Source organism: Pinus tabuliformis, chromosome 7, assembly GCF_031772625.1.
Source record: "Pinus tabuliformis cultivar Carrire ecotype Pingquan chromosome 7, CPIR1, whole genome shotgun sequence".
In the NCBI taxonomy this organism is placed as follows: Eukaryota; Viridiplantae; Streptophyta; class Pinopsida; order Pinales; family Pinaceae; genus Pinus; species Pinus tabuliformis.
Genome location: NC_142293.1, coordinates 1,024,733,679 through 1,024,752,272, shown reverse-complemented (window position 1 = coordinate 1,024,752,272; position 18,594 = coordinate 1,024,733,679). Strand labels below are relative to the sequence as shown.

Sequence of the window (18,594 nt, the reverse complement as noted above, 5' to 3'; positions counted from 1 at the left end):
CGTCTTGGGAGGCACATGTGAACAATTCCCCTTCTGCTTTCCAAGTTCTTGGAGCTGTATGGGCTATTGAGGTGTGGTTCCCTTGCTCATCCTGGTCCCCCTTGCGCCCCTCCAGATCATACCAGTGACAGGTTTTCTTTCCGTGTGAAAGGTGGGTTTGTAATCGAGTTGTGTTTTCACGTGTGCCCGAAGGACGACCTTGCGTCATTTGTAGGGTTGCTGATTTTTGTCTTCTCTCCATCCCCACTCGGTAGCGCATGAGCGGTAATGTTGGCCACGCTCGTCTTGGGAGGAATATGTGAACAATTCCCCTTCTGCTCTTCAAGTTCTTGGAGCTGTATGGGCTGTTGTGGTGTGGCTCCCTGGCTCGTCCTGGTCCCCGCGTGCCCCTCCAGATGATACAAACGACAGGTTTTCTTTCCGTGTGAAAGGTGGGTTGGTAATTGAGTTGTGTTTTCAGGTTTTCCTGAATGATGGCCTTGGGTCATTTTTAAGGCCGCAAATTTTCATCTTCTCTCCATCCCCACTCGGTAGCACAAGAGCGGTAATGTTAGCCATGCTCATCCTGGGAGGCATACGTGAACAATTCCCCTTCCGCTCTCCAAGTTCTTGGAGTTGTATGGGCTGTTGTGGTGTGGCTCCCTGGCTTGTCCTGGTCCCTGAGTGCCCCTCTAGATGATACCAGCGACAGGTTTTCTTTCCGTGTGAAAGGTGGGTTTTTAATCGAGTTTTGTTTTCGGGTTTGCCTGAATGATGGCCTTGGGTCGTTTGTAGGGCGGCCGATTTTCATCTTCTCTCCATCCCCATTCGGTAGCGCATGAGCAGTAATTTTGGCCATGCTCGTCTTGGGAGGCATATGTGAACAATTCCCCTTCCGCTCTCCAAGTTCTCGGAGCTGTATGGGCTGTTGTGGTGTGGATCCTTGGTTCATCCTGGTCCCCGCGTGCCCCTCCAGATGATACCAGCGACAGGTTTTCTTTCCGTGTGAAAGGTGGGTTGGTAATCGAGTTGTGTTTTTAGGTTTTCCTAAACGATGGACTTGGGTTGTTTTTAGGGTGGCCAACTTTCATCTTCTCTCCATCCCCACTCGGTAGCGCATGAGCGGTAATGTTGGCCAGGCTTGGCCTCGGAGGCATATGTGAACAATTCCCCTTCCGCTCTCCAAGTTCTTGGAGCTGTATGGGCTGTTGTGGTGTGGCTCCCTTGCTCGTCCTGGTCTCAGAGCGCCCCTCCAGATGATACCAACGACACGTTTTCATTCCGTGTGAAAGGTGGGTTGGTAATCGAGTTGTGTTTTCACGTTTGCCTGAACGATGACCTTGGGTCGTTTGTAGGGCTGCCGATTTTCATCTTCTCTCCATCCCCACTCGGTAGCACATGAGAAGTAATGTTGGCCATGCTCGTCCTGGGAGGCATATGTGGACAATTCCCCTTCCGCTCTCCAAGTCCTTGGAGCTGTATGGGTTGTTGTGTTGTGGTGTGGCTCCCTAGCTCGTCCTGGTCCCCCTCGTGTCCCTCCAGATGATACCAGTGACATGTTTTCTTTTCGTGTGAAAGGTGGGTTGGTAATCGAGTTGTGTTTTCACATTTGCCTGAACGATGGCCTTGGGTCGTTTGTAGGGTGGCCGATTTTCATCTTCCCTCCATCCCCACTCGGTAGCGCATGAGCGGTAATGTTGCCCATGCTCGTCCCAGGAGGCATATGTGGACAATTTCTCTCTAAGTTCTTGGAGCTGTAGGGGTTGTTGTGGTTTGGCTCCCTGGTTTGTCTTGGTCCCCTTGTGCCCCTCCAGATGATACCAGCAACAGATTTTCTTTGTGTGTGAAAGGTGGGTTGGTAATCGAGTTGTGTTTTCGGGTTTGCCTAAAGGATGCCCTTGGGTCGTTTGTAGGGTGTCCGATTTTCATAATCTCTCCATCCCCACTCGGTAGTGCATGAGCGGTAATGTTGGCCATGCTCGTCCCGGGAGGCATACATGAACAATTCCCCTTCTGCTCTCTAAGTTCTTGGTGTTGTATGGGTTGTTGTGATGTGGCTCCTTGGCTCGTCCTGGTCCCCCTTGCTCCCCTCCAGAAGATACAGGTGACAGGTTTTCTTTCCGTGTGAAAGGTGGGTTGGTAATCGAGTTGCTTTGTCGGGTTCGCTCGAATGATGGCCTTGGGTCATTTGTAGGGTGGCCGATTTTCATCTTCTCTCCATCCCCGCTCGGTAGAACATGAGTGGTAATGTGGGCAATGCTCATCCCCGTCCCTCTTTCCCATCCCAACGATAAGAATGTTGATAGTTTCCTCAAGTGCTCCTTTGAGCCTTCGTTGTTGCGGTCCCAGATGGAAGCCCCAAAACTCCGTCGTTGCCTATGTCACTATCGTGCCCCTCGGTTGTTGTGAATAGAGAATTTTGATTGGGTTGGGTAGCCATTTGTGGCTCCATTGAAATTGTCTCATCGTTATATTGTTCACCTCCTCCCTATTTGGTGTGGAGGGTTTTGCTTTTCGTGTGAAAGGTGGGTTGGTAATTGAGTTGATTTTTCAGGTTTTCCTCAAGAATGGCCTTGGTCATTTGTAGGGTGTCCGATTTTCATCTTCTCTCCATACCCACTCGGTAGCGCGTGAGCGGTAATGTTCGCCATGCTTGTCCCGGGAGGCATATGTGAACAATTCCCCTTCTGCTCCAAGTTTTGGGAGTTGTATTGGTTGTTGTGGTGTGGCTCCTTGTGATGGCTAGCCTCTTCATTGTTCAGCTGTTTATGGTGCCGGTGTCTTGTGCTTGTACTCTTTCCATGTTGGCATTGTCGGTTGAGATGCACACATTTAAGAGGAAAGTGGAAGGGTTTTGGTTGTAAACCACCTACCCTCCCTCTTGCTTGCTTTTTCCGTCGGGCGATGTGAGGCATTGTTCTCCTTGTTGTAAAGTCAAGGGTTGGCATTCCTTTCAAAGTGCACATTGTTCGTGGTTGCATTGGCTTTGAGGTTTTGATAGATGTTTTGGCCCATATGTTTGATCGAGGGGTCAGCTTTTCCCTTGCATCTTGCGTGCCTGGCAGGCTTTCGCGTTTGGAAATGTTAAGTCATAACGTTTATGGGCATTTGTTGTTTGAATTGTGTATGCACCCCTGGTCCAATCGGGAGGAGGCTTGCTATGTCCATGGTGGGGGCTATCTGGAAGAAGGATTTCGAGGTGGAACACTTCGACCTCCCTCCTTTCAGTGGAGGTGTCCGTAGGGGAAAATTATTCATTGTCCAGTCGGTAAAGCTGTGGGAAATCTCCTAGGTTGCTTGTACGTAGGGTGCGAGGGGTGCAGGGCTGCCCGATCCCTCCTCCTGTTTGGATATGTTCTTGTATTATGTAGTGAGCTTATTGATTTGCATTTACTTCCTTCATTTGCCTTCGCATTGTGGTTGCCGCAGGCGGTCAAGTGATCGAGGTCCACAGTTTCTGCTGTCGCGGGTGGACTCCTAGGTGGCCTCGGTGAGTGGCGTGGAGGGTCAGGGGGCACATTTCTAAGAGAGTTTGTGGGCTCAGTTGGTCTTTTTGTTTTGTTTCCTTCCATTTCCTTTGCATTGAGGCTGCCGTAGGCAATCATGCAATCGAGGTCCATTATTGCTGCTGTCCGGGTGGACTCCTAGGTGGCCTCTCTGCGGGGAGGGTTGGGGGGCACTTGTTGTTTCAATTGTGTATGCGCCCGTGGTACAACGGGGAGGGGGATTGCTACATCGATGGTGGGGGCTATTTGGAAGAAGGATTTCGAGGTGGAACGCTTTGACCTCCCTCCTTTGCGTGGAGGTGGCCGTAGGGGAAAATTATTCATCGTCCGGTCGGTAAAGCTATGGGAAATCTCCTAGGTTGCCTGTACGTAGGGTGTGTGGGGTGTGGAGCTGCCCGATCCCTCCTCCTGTTCGGATATGTGTTCTCATATTGTGTAGCGACCCTCTTGATTTGCATTTACTTCCTTCCTTTGCCTTCGCATCTAGTTGCCACAGGCGGTCAAGTGATCGAGGTCCACCGTTTCTGCTGGCGCGGGTGGACTCCTAGGTGGCCTCGGTGCGTGGCGCGGAGGGTCGGGGGGCATTTCTAAGAGAGGTTGTGGGCTCGATTTCTCTTGTTGTTTTGTTTCCTTTCGTTTCCTTTGCATTGAGGCTACCGCTGGCGATCATGCGATCGAGGTCCATCGTTGCTGCTATCTGGGTGGACTCCTAGGTGGCCTCTTTGCGGGGAGGGTTGGTGGGCACTTGTTGTTTCAATTGTGTATGCCCTCGTGGTCCAATGTGGAGGGGGCTTGCTACTATAGTCATCGATGGTGGGGGCTATCTGGAAGAAGGATTTCGAGGTGGAACGCTTCAACCTCCCTCCTTTGCGTGGAGGTAGCCATAGGGGAAAATTATTCATCGTCTGGTTGGTAAAGCTTTGGGAAATCTCCTAGGCTACCTGTATGTAGGGTGCGTGGGGTGTGGAGCTGCCCAATCCCTCCTCCTCCTGTTCAGATATGTGTTCTTGTATTGTGTAGTGACCCTCTTGATTTGCATTTACTTCCTTCCTTTGCCTTCGCATCGTGGTTATCGCAGGCGGTCAAGTGATCGAGGTCCACCGTTGCTGCTGTCGCGGGTGGACTCCTAGGTGGCCTCGGTGCGTGGCGTGGAGGGTCGGGGGGCATTTATGAGAGAGGTTGTGGGCTCGATTGGTCTTGTTTTATTTCCTTCCGTTTCCTCTCTGGATTGAGGCTGCCGCAGGCGATCATGCGATCGAGGTCCATCGTTGCTGCTGTCCGGGTGGACTCCTAGGTGGCCCCTGTGCGGGGAGGGGAGGGGTGGGTTGGGGGGCATTTTTAAGGGAGGTTGCGAGATCGGTTTGTCTTGTATTATTTCCTTCCCTTAACTTTGTGTCGAGGCTGCCGCAGGCGATCATCCGATCAAGGTCCACTGTTGCTGCTGTCCGGGTGGACTCCTAGGTGGCATAAGTGCAGGGCGGGGAGGTTTGTATGGCCTCTCTATGATAGGATTTGTGTGGTTGGTTGTCCTCTTTTTATTTCCTTCCTTTTCCTTCGGATTGAGGCTGTCGCAGGCGGTCGGGAGATCGAGGTCCATCGTTGCTGCTGTCCGGGTGGATTCCTAGGTGGCCTCAGTGCGGGGGCAGGAAGGGTTGTGTCTCATTTGTAATATAGAGGTTGCGTGGTTGGTCATTCTCCATTTGTTTCCTTTGCATCAAGGCTACCGCAGGCAATCAGGTGATCGAGGTCCATCGTTGCTGCTGTCCGGGTGGACTCCCAGGTGCCCTCGGTGCGGGGCGTGGAGGCCTTTGGAGGCATTTCTAAGGGAGTCGGTGAGTGATCGCTCATTTTCTTGTTGGTTGGGCCATGGCTGCAAACTCCAAAGTGGCCTTGGTGTGTTGTGGCTCAGTAGGTCTGCCCATTGGTCGCCATGTCCTTGGCATGTTGGGTGTGCTTCCTTCTCGGGATGCAAGAGGTGCAAGGCATAAAAGTTTTACATGATATTTTGACGTCTCTTTGACTTAATGGGTGTTCAATCTGGCTCTCGGTAAGAGAGCCCCCGAAATTCCCTTTGAAGCGGGAGGGTGCTACCTGGTTGATCCTGCCAGTAGTCATATGCTTGTCTCAAATATTAAGCCATGCATGTCTAAGTATGAACTAATTCAGATTGTGAAACTGCGGATGGCTCATTAAATCAGTTATATTTTTTTGATGGTACCATACTACTCGGATAACCGTAGTAATTCTAGAGCTAATACATGCACCAAGTCTTGACTCTTTGGAAGGGAGGCATTTTTTAGATAAAAGGCCGACACAGGCTTTCCTGCTTCTCCAGTGAATCATGATAACTCGACAGATCGCACAGCCCTTGTGTTGGCGATGCTTCATTCAAATTTCTACCCTATCAACTTTTGATGGTAGGATAGAGGCCTACCATGGTGGTGACGGGTGACGGAGAATTAGGGTTCGATTCCGGAGAGGGAGCATGAGAAACGGCTACCACATCCAAGGAAGGCAGCAGGCGTGCAAATTACCCAATCATGATATGGGGAGGTAGTGAAAATAAATAACAATATTGGGCTCATCAAGTCTGGTAATTGGAATGAGTACAATCTAAATCCCTTAACGAGGATCCATTGGAGGGCAAGTCTAGTGCTAGTAGTCGCGGTAATTCTAGCTCCAATAGCGTATATTTAAGTTGTTGCAGTTAAAAATCTCGTAGTTGGATCTTGGGTCGTAAGGGTTGGTCCGCCTACTCGGTGTGCACCTGCCCTTCTGTCCCTTTTGTCGGCAGCATGCTGCTGGCCTTAATTGGCTGGGTCAGGGTTCTGGCATTGTTACTTTGAAAAAGTTAGAGTGCTCAAAGCAAGCTTATGCTCTGAATACATTAGCATGGAATAACATGATAGGAGTCTGGTCCTATTATGTTGGCCTTCGAGACCGGAGTAATGATTAATATTGACTGTCGGGGGCATTCGTATTTCATTGTCAGAGGTGAAATTCTTAGATTTATGAAAGATGGACCACTGCGAAAGCATTTTCCAAGGATGTTTTCATTAATCAAGAATGAAAGTTGGGGGCTCGAAGACGATCAGATACCGTCCTAGTCTCAACCATGAACGATGCCAACCAGGGATTGGATGATGTTGCTCTAAGGACTCCGCCAGCACCTTCTGAGAAATCAAAGTGTTTGGGTTCCGGGGGGAGTATGGTCGCAAGGCTGAAACTTAAAGGAATTTACGGAAGGGCACCACCAGGAGTGGAGCCTGCGGCTTAATTTGACTCAACACGAGGAAACTTACCAGGTCCAAACATAGTAAGGATTGACAGATTGAGAGCTCTTTCTTGATTCTATGGGTGGTGGTGCATGGTCGTTCTTAGTTGGTGGAGCGATTTGTTTGGTTAATTCCAATAAAGAACGAGACCTCAGCCTGCTAACTAGCTACGCGGAGGTTCCCCTTTGCGGCCAACTTCTTAGAGGGACTATGGCCGTTTAGGCCATGGAAGTTTGAGGCAATAACAGGTTTGTGAAGCCCTTAGACGTTCTGGGCCACACGCGCGCTACACTGATGCAGGAAACGAGTTTTTATTCCTGGTTCGAGAGGATCGGGAAATCTTCTCAAATTTCATCGTGATGGGGATAGACCATTGCAATTATTGGTCTTCAACGAGGAATTGCTAGTAAGCGTGTGTCATCAACTCATGTTGACTACGTCACTGCCCTTTGTACACACCGCCCGTCGCTCCTACCGATTGAATGATCCGGTGAAGTGTTCGGATTGCATCGATGATGGTGGTTCGCCACCATCGACATCGTGAGAAGTTCATTGAACCTTATCATTTAGAGGAAGGAGAAGTCATAACAAGGTTACCGTAGGTGAACCTACGGTAGGATCATTGATAGCAGGGGTTTTCTTTTTTGGTTTGGGTTGGTTGGGTTTCGATTGAAATGTGGGACTTTGTGGTGCGTCTCTAGGGGAGCGGGTTTGGTGTTTGGCGGGAACATTGTTGGTTGCTTGTCTCGAGGTAACTACACTTGTTTTTTCGTGTGTGCTTGCAAGCCATGCTTGTGCTTGTCCCACCCATCCTTTGCTTTTCTTCCCCCCAATGTGTTTCTGCAGGGGGTTCGGAAGCTTGTTTCTTGGGAGCCCTTCCGACGATCTGTTTGGCCGGGCATGGTTGCTGCAGAGTTGAGGTGCTCGGTAAATACGATGGATAAATTCGGACTCATTCGTAGCGGTGGTGCTTGGTATTTTTTTCATTGGAAGGCATGGGCCAAGGGTGCGGGCTTCCATAGTTGGTTCTCTTGAAAAGGCGGCGGCGGTTGATGTGTTTCTTGGGTGAGCTTTTTTGCTGGTGGTTGGGTCGAGGGAGTGGTTGCGCGCGTGCCTGGTAGCTCAAACCTTCCGTGAGGTGAGATTGTCGGGGTGTGGTCAAGTATGGGATGGATGAAGAGCGGTTCAACCCGTTGGGTTGGCCACCCTAGTCCCTCTCGACCGTTCCTTCGACATGCCCTCGCTGAAGGGTTGGGTGTCGAGGTAACGAAAAACCCATCCCTCGGTCTGAGCTCCATCAATATCACAATTTTCCCCGCCGACAGGCATGAGGGTGGCAATCTTATCTCATGCCTTTGCCATCGAGGGAATTCCTCATCCTCTCGTGACCCACTCCCCTTCTGAGGGAAAAAGAAGTAGCGGGTCGTGTTGTTGTTCCTCCCTTTGGATTATGGCTTTTTTGTGGGACTTACGTCATTTCTTTGTTTCGTGGTGTGCGCCTCGCGAACGTCCCTCTCTCTAGTGGCCTTGCACCATCGATGTATTTGTGGCCCGTGGCTTTCTCCAGCATTGAGCGTCGGCCCGTGACAACTCCTCTTTGGAGTTTGATTATTTGACCCCCGTTGACTCTCTCACTGGAAAGGTTGTCGGGTGTTTTGTACACGAAGAGGTGTAAGAGCGGGGTGGGTTTGTGTTATTGGCAGCGGTCTATTTGTCATTTGAAGCCTTGTGACGCTGGGTTGGGGGGCTGTGTGCCTCTCAGTGATGTGCTCCAGACACTGGTTGTTGGGTTGTGTTATATTCTTTCCACGACTAACCTACGTAGTTAAACGGGGGGTTAGAGGGGGGCGGAAGCCCCCCTTCGTTGCGCCGATTGTGCAGCGGGGGGTTTGAGGGGGGTGGGTAGCCCCCCTCTACGGGGTCTGGGGCAGCGCCCAGGGAAAATTTTTTTTGGACCCTATATTAGGTTGGGCGAACCTACCTATGGTTTTGTGCATGTTTTTCGCACATGGTATTGGATGCGATGGTTTTTCGGTCCATGGTATTGGATGCTTCGGCATGTATAAATATGTATTGTAACATTGAAAGGAATATAATGAAAAATCAAGCTGGTAGTCCCGGTTTTGGGATCTAGGGAAAAATCTCTGTGCATATGTGTTTTATGGGTTATGCTCTCGCATTGTTTATTTTCTTTGTTTAAGAATTCGTATGCAGGTAATTTCTGTACAGGGTTAAAACCTACATTTTGTATCAGAGCTGTTTTGGCTTCAAGGGGACGCCTTTGTTGTTGAGGGGTTTCGCTCGGGCCTGTGGTAGAACCTGTTCAGTGGGAGATCTGCGAGATCGATTCTGGTGGTAAAAGAAGATGGCGAGCAGTGGAAAGATCGAGATTGAGAAGTTCAATGGTCAGAATTTTGAGTTGTGGAAACTCAAGATGGAAGATCTGTTGGTGGATAAAGATCAGTGGATCGTGGTAGATCCGGATACTAAACCATCGGGAGTGACCGATGAAGAATGGAAGAATTTGGATCAGAAGGCAAAGAGAACAATACGATTGTGTGTCTCAGATTCAGTATTGTTGAATGTATCAGGGGAAGCTACGGCAAAGGCTTTGTGGGTAAAGTTAGGGACTTTGTACCAATCTAAGTCTCTGGTGAATAAATTGTTCCTGCGGAAAAAGCTGTATAACCTGAGGATGAAAGATGGAGACTCGGTGACAGAGCATCTAAATGCATTTAATACTGTGGTAAGTCAGTTATTATCTGTTGATATTAAAATTTCAGATGAAGATAAGTGCATCAGTCTATTGTGTTCTTTACCAGATTCGTGGGATAGTCTGGTTATTGCAATAGGTAGCAATGCAACTGCTTTGCAGTTTGATGAAATAGTCTCAGCCTTGCTGACGGAGGAGATGAGATGGAAGAATATGGACAACCAGAATGGTGATGCCTTGTATGTACGAGGACGGTCCCAGAACAGAAACAAAAATAAGTCATCGAGTGGGAGATCTAAATCTAGAGGGAGATCTAAATCTCCAGGAAAACCTACAAAGGTGGTGTGCTGGAAATGCGGAAAGGAAGGACACTTCAGAAGGGATTGTAAATCTAAAGCTCCTGATAAAGGAAAGGGATCTGATGATGCTCCTTCTCCAGAGGCGAAAACCACCTCAGATGAAGGTGGGGATGTGTACTTGGCTTCTTCAAGTACACATGTAGATCATGAGGCATGGTTGATTGACTCAGGTGCATCCTTTCACTTCGCTCCCCATAGAGAGTGGTTCTGCGAGTATGAGAAATATGATGGTGGTGATGTCTTCTTAGGAGATGATAGGAAGGCTAGAATCATTGGTCGGGGAAAAGTAAAGTTGAAGTTGCAAGGTGGAAGGGTTAGAACACTTCCGGGTGTTCTACATATTCCTGCATTGGCCAGAAATCTGATTTCTATAAGCAAGTTGGATGATGCAGGTGTAAAGACGGTGTTCGAGAAAGATACCTGCAAGATGGTTCGAGGAGCACTGATATTGATGCGGGGAGTTCAGACTGGAACTCTGTACAAACTGCAAGGTAGCACTGTTGTTGATGGGTGCAATAGTTCTATGGTTCCTGAAAATGGAGTAGAAAATCTAGTGGTCTCTAGAGAGAAGACCATGTTGTGGCATCAAAGGCTTGGACATATTGGACCCTATATTAGGTTGGGCGAACCTACCTATGGTTTTGTGCATGATTTTCGCACATGGTATTGGACGCGATGGTTTTTCGGTTCATGGTATTGGATGCTTCGGCATGTATAAATATGTATTGTAACATTGAAAGGAACATAATGAAAAATCAAGCTGGTAGTCTCGGTTTTGGGATCCAGGGAAAAATCTCTATGCATATGTGTTTTATGGGTTATGCTCTCGCATTGTTTATTTTCTTTGTTTAAGAATTTGTATGCAGGTAATTTCTGTACAGGGTTAAAGCCTACATTCCCGGCTCTCCCTTGCCAGTTCGTTTTGGTCGTTCGGGGGTTGTTTGAGGGCGCCCGTGTGAACTCGTTCGAGTGGGTCGTTCGGGCGAGGGTGCACCCAGGCAAACGAGCCTGTATCAAAAATGCTAAGTTGTGACCCGAGGTTGGCTTTGTGCATATTTGTGCAGCTCGTTTTCCTGGCTCTCCCTTGTCGGTTCATTTCGATTGTTCGGGCGGGTCGTTTGAGGGCACCCGTGTGAACTCGTTTGGGCAGGTCGTTTGGGCGAGGACGCGCCCGGGTGAACGAGCCCGTATCAAAAATGCTAAGTTGTGACCCGAGGTTGGCTTTGTGCACGTTCGTGTAGCTCGTTTGCCCGGCTCTCCATTGTCGCTTCGTTTCAGTCGTTCGAGCACCCATGCAAAATCGTTCGGGCGGGTCATTTGAGGGTGCCCGTGTGAACTCGTTCGGGCGGTGCGTTCGGGTGGGTCATTTGAGGGCGCCTGTGTGAACTCGTTCGGGCGGGTCGTTTGAGGTGCCTGTGTGAACTCGTTCGGGCGGGTCGTTTGAGGGCGCCCGTGTGAACTCGTTCGGGCGGGTCGTTCGGGTGAGGGTGCGCCCGGGCGAATGAGCCCGTATCAAAAATGCTAAGTCGTGACCCGAGGCTGGCTTTGTGCACGTTCGTGTAGCTCGTTTTCCAGACTCTCCCTTGTCGGTTCATTTCGGTCGTTCAGGCGGGTCGTTTGAGGGCGCCCGTGTGAACTCGTTTGGGCGGGTCGTTCGGGCGAGGGCGCGCCCGGGCGAACGAGCCCATATAAAAAATGCTAAGTTGTGACCCGAGGTTGGCTTTGTGCACGTTTATGCAGCTCGTTTGCTCGGCTCTCCCTTTTTGGTTCGTTTCAGTCATTCGGGCGGGTCGTTTGAGGGCGCCCATGTGAACGCGTTCGGGCGGGTCGTTTGAGGGCGCCCGTGTGAACTCGTTCGGGCAGGTCGTTCGGGCAAGGGTGCACCCGGGCGAACGAGCCCATATAAAAAATGCTAAGTTGTGACCCGAGGTTGGCTTTGTGCTCGTTCGTGCAGCTCATTTGCCCGGCTCTCCCTTGTTGCTTCGTTTCGGTCGTTCGGGCACCCATGCAAAATCGTTCGGGCGGGTCGTTTGAGGGCGCCCGTGTGAACTCGTTCGGGCGGGTCGTTCGGGCGGGTTGTTTGTGGGCGCCCGTGTGAAATCGTTCGGGTGGGTCGTTTGAGGCGCCCGTGTGAACGCGTTCGGGCGGGTCGTTCAAGCGGGTCATTTGAGGGCGCCCGTGTGAACTCATTCGGGCGGGTCGTTCGAGCGAGGGCGCGCCTGGGCACACGAGCCCGTATCAAAAATGCTAATTGTGACCCGAGGTTGGCTTTGTGCACGTTCGTGCAGCTCGTTTGCCCGGCTCTCCCTTGTCGCTTCGTTTCGGTCATTCGGGCACCTATGCAAAATCGTTCCAGCGGGTCATTTGAGGGCGCCCGTGTGAACTCGTTCGGGCGGGTCGTTTGGGCGGGTCGTTTGAGGGCGCCCGTGGGAACTCATTCAGGCGGGTCGTTCGATGCGCCCGTGTGAACTCGTTCGGGCGGGTCGTTTGAGGGTGCCTGTGTGAACTCGTTCGAGCGAGGGCGCGCCTGGGCGAACAAGCCCGTATCAAAAATGATAAGTTGTGACCTGAGGTTGGCTTTCTACACGTTCGTGCAGCTCGCTTTCCTGGCTCTCCCTTGTCGCTTCGTTTCGGTCGTTCGGGCGGGTCGTTTGAGGGCGCCCGTGTGAACTCGTTCGGGCAGGTCGTTCGAGCGAGGGCACGCCCGGGCGAACGAGCCCGTATCAAAAATGCTAAGTTGAGACTCGAGGTTGGCTTTGTGCACGTTCGTGCAGCTCATTTGCCCGGCTCTCCCTTGTCGGTTCGTTTCGGTCGTTTGGGCGGGTCGTTTGAGGGCGCCTGTGTGAACTCATTCGGGCGGGTCATTCGGGCGAGGGTGCGCCTGGGCGAACGAGCCCGTATAAAAAATGGTAACTTGTGACCCGAGGTTTGCTTTGTGCATGTTCGTATAGCTCATTTGCCCGACTCTCCCTTGTTTCTTCGTTTCGGTCGTTTGGGCGCCCATGCAAAATCGTTCGGGTGGGTCGTTTGAGGGCGTCCGTGTGAACTCGTTCGGGCAGGTCATTCGGGCGAGGGTGCGCCCAGGCGAACGAGCCCGTATCAAAAAATGCTAAGTTGTGACCCGAGGTTGGCTCTGTGCTCGTTCGTGCAGCTCGTTTGCCCGGCTCTCGCTTGTCACTTCGTTTCGGTCGTGCGGGCACCCATGCAAATTCGTTCGGGCGAGGGCGCGCACGGGCCAACGAGCCCATATAAAAAATGCTAAGTTGTGACCCGAGGTTGGCTTTGTTCATTTTCCATCTGCTCGTTTGCCCGGCTCTCCCTTGTCGCTTTGTTTCGGTCGTGCGGGGGCCCATGCAAATTCCAGATGATCTAAGCGACAGGTTTTGTTTCCGTGTGAAAGGTGGGTTGGTAATTGAGTTGTGTTTTCGCGTTTGCTTGAATGATGGCCTTGGGTCGTTTGTAGGGTTGTCAATTTTCATCTTCTCTCCATCCCCACTCGGTAGCGCATGAGCAGTAATGTTGGCAGGCATATGTGAACAATTCCCCTTTTGCTTTCCAAGTTCTTGGAGCTGTATGGGCTATTGTGGTGTGGCTCCCTTGCTCGTCCTGGTCCCCCTCGCGCCCCTCTAGATGATACCATCGACAGGTTTTCTTTCCGTGTGAAAGGTGGGTTGGTAATTGAGTTGTGTTTTCACGTTTGCCTCAACGATGGCCTTGGGTCATTTGTAGGGTGGCCGATTTTCATCTTCTCTCCATCCCCACTCGGTAGCGCATGAGTGGTAATGTTGGCCATGCTCGTCTTGGGAGGCATATGTGAACAATTCCCCTTCTACTTTCCAAGTTCTTGGAGCTGTATGGGCTGTTGTGGTGTGGTTCCTTGCTCGTCCTGGTCCCCCTCGAGCCCCTCTAGATGATACCAGCGACAGGTTTTGTTTCCGTGTGAAAGGTGGGTTGGTAATTGAGTTTTGTTTTCACGTTTGCCTGAACGATGGCCTTGGGTCGTTTGTAGGGTGGCCGATTTTCATCTTCTCTCCATCCCCACTCGGTAGCGCATGAGCGGTAATGTTGCCCATGCTCGTCCCGGCAGGCATATGTGAACAATTCCCCTTCTGCTTTCCAATTTCTTGGAGATGTATGGGCTGTTGTGGTGTGGCTCCCTCGCTTGTCTTGGTCCCCCTTGCACCCCTCCAGATGATACCAGCGACAGGTTTTCTTTCCGTGTGAAAGGTGGGTTGGTAATCGAGTTGTGTTTTCGCGTGTGCCCGAAGGATGGCCTTGGGTCATTTGTAGGGTTGCCAATTTTCGTCTTCTCTCCATCCCCACTCGGTAGCGCATGAGCGGTAATGTTGGCCACGCTCGTCTTGGGAGGCATACGTGAACAATTCCCCTTCTGCTCTCCAAGTTCTTGGAGCTATATGGGCTGTTGTGGTGTGGCTCCCTGGCTCGTCCTGGTCCCCGCGTGCCCCTCCAGATGATACCAACAACAGGTTTTCTTTCAATGTGAAAGGTGGGTTGGTAATCGAGTTGTGTTTTCGGGTTTGCCTGAACGATGGCCTTGGGTCATTTGTAGGGCCGCCGATTTTCATCTTCTCTCCATCCCCACTCGGTAGTGCAAGAACGGTAATGTTGGCCATGCTCGTCTTGGGAGGCATACGTGAACAATTCCCCTTCCGCTCTCCAAGTTGTTGGAGCTGTATGGGCTGTTGTGGTGTGGCTCCCTGGCTCGTCCTCGTCCCCGAGTGCCCCTCCGGATGACACCAGCGACAGGTTTTCTTTCCGTTTGAAAGGTAGGTTGGTAATCGAGTTGTGTTTTCGGGTTTGCCTAAATGATGACCTTGGGTCATTTGTAGGGTGGCCGATTTTCATCTTCTCTCCATCCCCACTCAGTAGCGCATGAGTGGTAATGTTGGCCATGCTCATCTTGGGAGGCATATGTGAACAATTCCCCTTCCGCTCTCCAAGTTCTCGGAGCTGTATGGGCTGTTGTGGTGTGGCTCCTTGGCTCATCCTGGTCCCCGCGTGCCCCTCCAGATGATACCAGCGACAGGTTTTCTTTCCGTGTGAAAGGTGGGTTGGTAATCGAGTTGTGTTTTCGGGTTTTCCTGAACGATGGCCTTGGGTCGTTTGTAGGGTGGCCGATTTTCATCTTCTCTCCATCCCCACTCGGTAGCGCATGAGTGGTAGTGTTGGCCAGGCTCGGCCTCAGAGGCATATGTGAACAATTCCCCTTCCACTCTCCAAGTTCTTGGAGCTGTATGGGCTGTTGTGGTGTGGCTCCCTGGCTCGTCCCGGTCCCCGAGTGCCCCTCCAGATGATACCAGTGACAGGTTTTCTTTCCGTGTGAAAGGTGGGTTGGTAATCAAGTTGTGTTTTCACGTTTGCCTAAACGATGGCCTTGGGTCATTTTTAGGGCGGTCGATTTTCATCTTCTCTCCATCCGCACTTGGTAGCGCATGAGCGGTAATGTTGGCCATGCTCGTCCTGGGAGGAATATGTGAACAATTCCCCTTCCGCTCTCCAAGTCCTTGGAGCTGTATGGGTTGTTGTGTTGTGGTGTGGCTCCCTGGCTCATCCTGGTCCCCCTTGTGCCCCTCCAGATGATACCAGTGACAGGTTTTCTTTTCATCTGAAAGGTGGGTTGGTAATCGAGTTGTGTTTTTGCGTTTGCCTGAACGATGGCCTTGGGTCGTTTGTAGGGTGGCCGATTTTCATCTTCTCTCCATCCCCACTCGGTAGCGCATGAGTGGTAATGTTGCCCATGCTCGTCCCGGGAGGCATATGTGGACAATTGCTCTCTAAGTTCTTGGAGCTATAGGGGTTGTTGTGGTTTGGCTCCCTGGTTTGTCTTGGTCCCCTTATGCCCCTCCAGATGATACCAGCGACAGGTTTTCTTTCCGTGTGAAAGGTGGGTTGGTAATCGAGTTGTGTTTTCTGGTTTGCCTGAAGGATGGCCTTGGGTCGTTTGTAGGGTGTCCGATTTTCATAATCTCTCCATCCCCACTCGGTAGCACATGAGCGGTAATGTTGGCCATGCTCGTCCCGGGAGGCATACGTGAACAATTCCCCTTCTGCTCTCTAATTTCTTGGTGCTGTATGGGTTGTTGTGGTGTGGCTCCTTGGCTCGTCCTGGTCCCCCTCGTGCCCCTCCAGAAGATACAGGTGACAGGTTTTCTTTCCATGTGAAAGGTGGGTTGGTAATCGAGTTGCGTCGTCGGGTTTGCTCGAGCGATGGCCTTGGGTCATTTGTAGGGTGGCCGATTTTCGTCTTCTCTCCATCCCCACTCGGTAGCACATGAGCAGTAATGTGGGCAATGCTCATCCCCGTCCCTCTTTCCCATCCCAACGATAAGAATGTTGATAGTTTCCTCCACGCTCCTTTGAGCCTTCATTGTTGCGGTCCCAGATGGAAGCCCCAAAACTCCGTCGTTGCCTATGTCGCTATCGTGCCCCTCGGTTGTTGCGAATAGAGAATTTTGATTGGGCTGGGCAGCCATTTGTGGCTCCATTGAAATTGTCTCCTCGTTATATTGTTCACCTCCTCCCTATTTGGTGTGGAGGGTTTTGCTTTTCATGTGAAAGGTGGGTTGGCAATTGAGTTGGTTTTTCGGGTTTGCCTCAAGAATGGCCTTGGGTCGTTTGTAGGGTGTCCGTTTTTCATCTTCTCTCCATACCCACTCAGTAGCGCATGAGTGGTAATGTTGGCCATGCTTGTCCCGGGAGGCATATGTGAACAATTCCCCTTCTGCTCCAAGTTTTGGGAGTTGTATGGGTTGTTGTGGTGTGGCTCCTTGTGATGGCTAGCCTCTTCATTGTTCAGCTGTTTATGGTGCCGGTGTCTTGTGCTTGTACTCTTTCTGTGTTGGAATTGTCGGTTGAGATGCATACATTTAAGAGGGAAGTGGAAGGGTTTTGGTTGTAAACCACCTACACTCCCTCTTGCTTTCTTTTTCCGTCGGGCGATGTGAGGCACTGTTCTCCTTGTTGTAAAGTCAAGGGTTGGCATTCCTTTCAAAGTGCACATTGTTCGTGGTTGCATTGGCTTTGAGGTTTTGATAGATGTGTTGGCCCATATGTTTGATTGAGGGGTCGGCTTTTCCCTTGCATCTTGCGTGCATGGCAGGCTTTTGCGGTTCGAAATGTTAAGTCACAACGTTTATGGGCATTTGTTGTTTGAATTTTGTATGCGCCCCTGGTCCAATGGGGAGGAGGCTTGCTATGTCGATGGTGGGGGCTATCTGGAAGAAGGATTTCGAGGTGGAATGCTTCGACCTCCCTCCTTTGCATGGAGGTGGCCGTAGGGGAAATGTATTCATTGTCCAGTCGGTAAAGCTGTGGGAAATCTCCTAGGTTGCTTGTACGTAGGGTTCGGGGGGTGCGGGGCTGCCCGATCCCTCCTCCTGTTTGGATATGTTCTTGTATTATGTAGCGAGCTTCTTGATTTTCATTTACTTCCTTCCTTTGCCTTCGCATCGTGGTTGCCACAGGTGGTCAAGTGATCGAGGTCCACCATTTCTGCTGTCGCAGGTGGACTCCTAGGTGGCCTCGATGCGTGGCGTGGAGGGTCGAGGGGCACATTGCTGAGAGAGGTTGTGGGCTTGGTTGGTCTTGTTGTTTTGTTTCCTTCCGTTTCCTTTGCATTGAGGCTGTTGTAGGCAATCATGTGATCGAGGTCCATCGTTGCTGCTGTCCGGGTGGACTCCTTGATGGCCTCTCTGCAGGGAGGGTTGGGGGGCACTTGTTGTTTCAATTGTGTATGTGCTCGTGGTCCAACGGGGAGGAGGCTTGCTACATCGATGGTGGGGGCTATTTGGAAGATGGATTTCGAGTTGGAATGCTTCGACCTCCCTCCTTTGTGTGGAGGTGGCCATAGGGGAAAATTATTCATCGTCTAGTCGGTAAAGTTGTCGAAAATCTCCTAGGTTTCCTGTACGTAGGGTGTGTGGGGTGCAGAGCTACCCGATCCCTCCTCCTATTCGGATATGTGTTCTTGTATTGTGTAGCGACCCTCTTGATTTCCATTTACTTCCTTCCTTTGCCTTCGCATCGTGGTTGCCACAGGCGGTCAAGTGATCGTGGTCCACCATTTCTGCGGGCGCGGGTGGACTCCTAGGTGGCCTCGGTGCGTGGCGTGGAGAGTCGAGGGGCATTTATAAGAGAGGTTGTGGGCTCGGTTGGTCTTGTTGTTTTTTTTCCTTCCGTTTCCTTTGCATTGAGGCTACCGCAGGTGATCATGCGATCGAGGTCCATCGTTGCTGCTGTCCGGGTGGACTCCTAGGTGGCCTCTTTGCGGGGAGGGTTGGGGGGCACTTGTTGTTTCAATTGTGTATGCACTCGTGGTCCAATGGGGAGGAGGCTTGCTACAATAGTCATCGATGGTGGGGGCTATCTGGAAGAAGGATTTCGAGGTGGAACACTTCGACCTCCCTCATTTGCGTGGAGGTGGCCGTAGGGGAAAATTATTCATCGTCTGGTCGGTAAAGCTTTGGGAAATCTCCTAGGTTGCCTGTACATAGGGTGCGTGGGGTGCAGAGCTGCCCGATCCCTCCTCCTCCTGTTCGGATATGTGTTCTTGTATTGTGTAGCGACCCTCTTGATTTGCATTTACTTCCTTCCTTTGCCTTCGCATCGTGGTTGCCGCAGGCAGTCAAGTGGTCGAGGTCCACCGTTGCTGCTGTCACAGGTGGACTCCTAGGTGGCCTCGGTGCGTGGCGTGGAGGGTCGGGGGGCATTTCTGAGAGAGGTTGTGGGCTCAGTTGGTCTTT

General features: G+C 51.2%; 1 non-coding gene across 1 annotated transcript; it reads left to right on the top strand.

Moving 5' to 3' along the window:
• The first annotated feature begins 5,573 nt into the window (after window positions 1-5,573).
• On the top strand, window positions 5,574-7,385 carry LOC149251111 (18S ribosomal RNA). The gene has a single exon (XR_016267670.1). It is a non-coding gene; the product is annotated as an 18S ribosomal RNA (ribosomal RNA).
• Window positions 7,386-18,594: the final 11,209 nt, after the last annotated feature.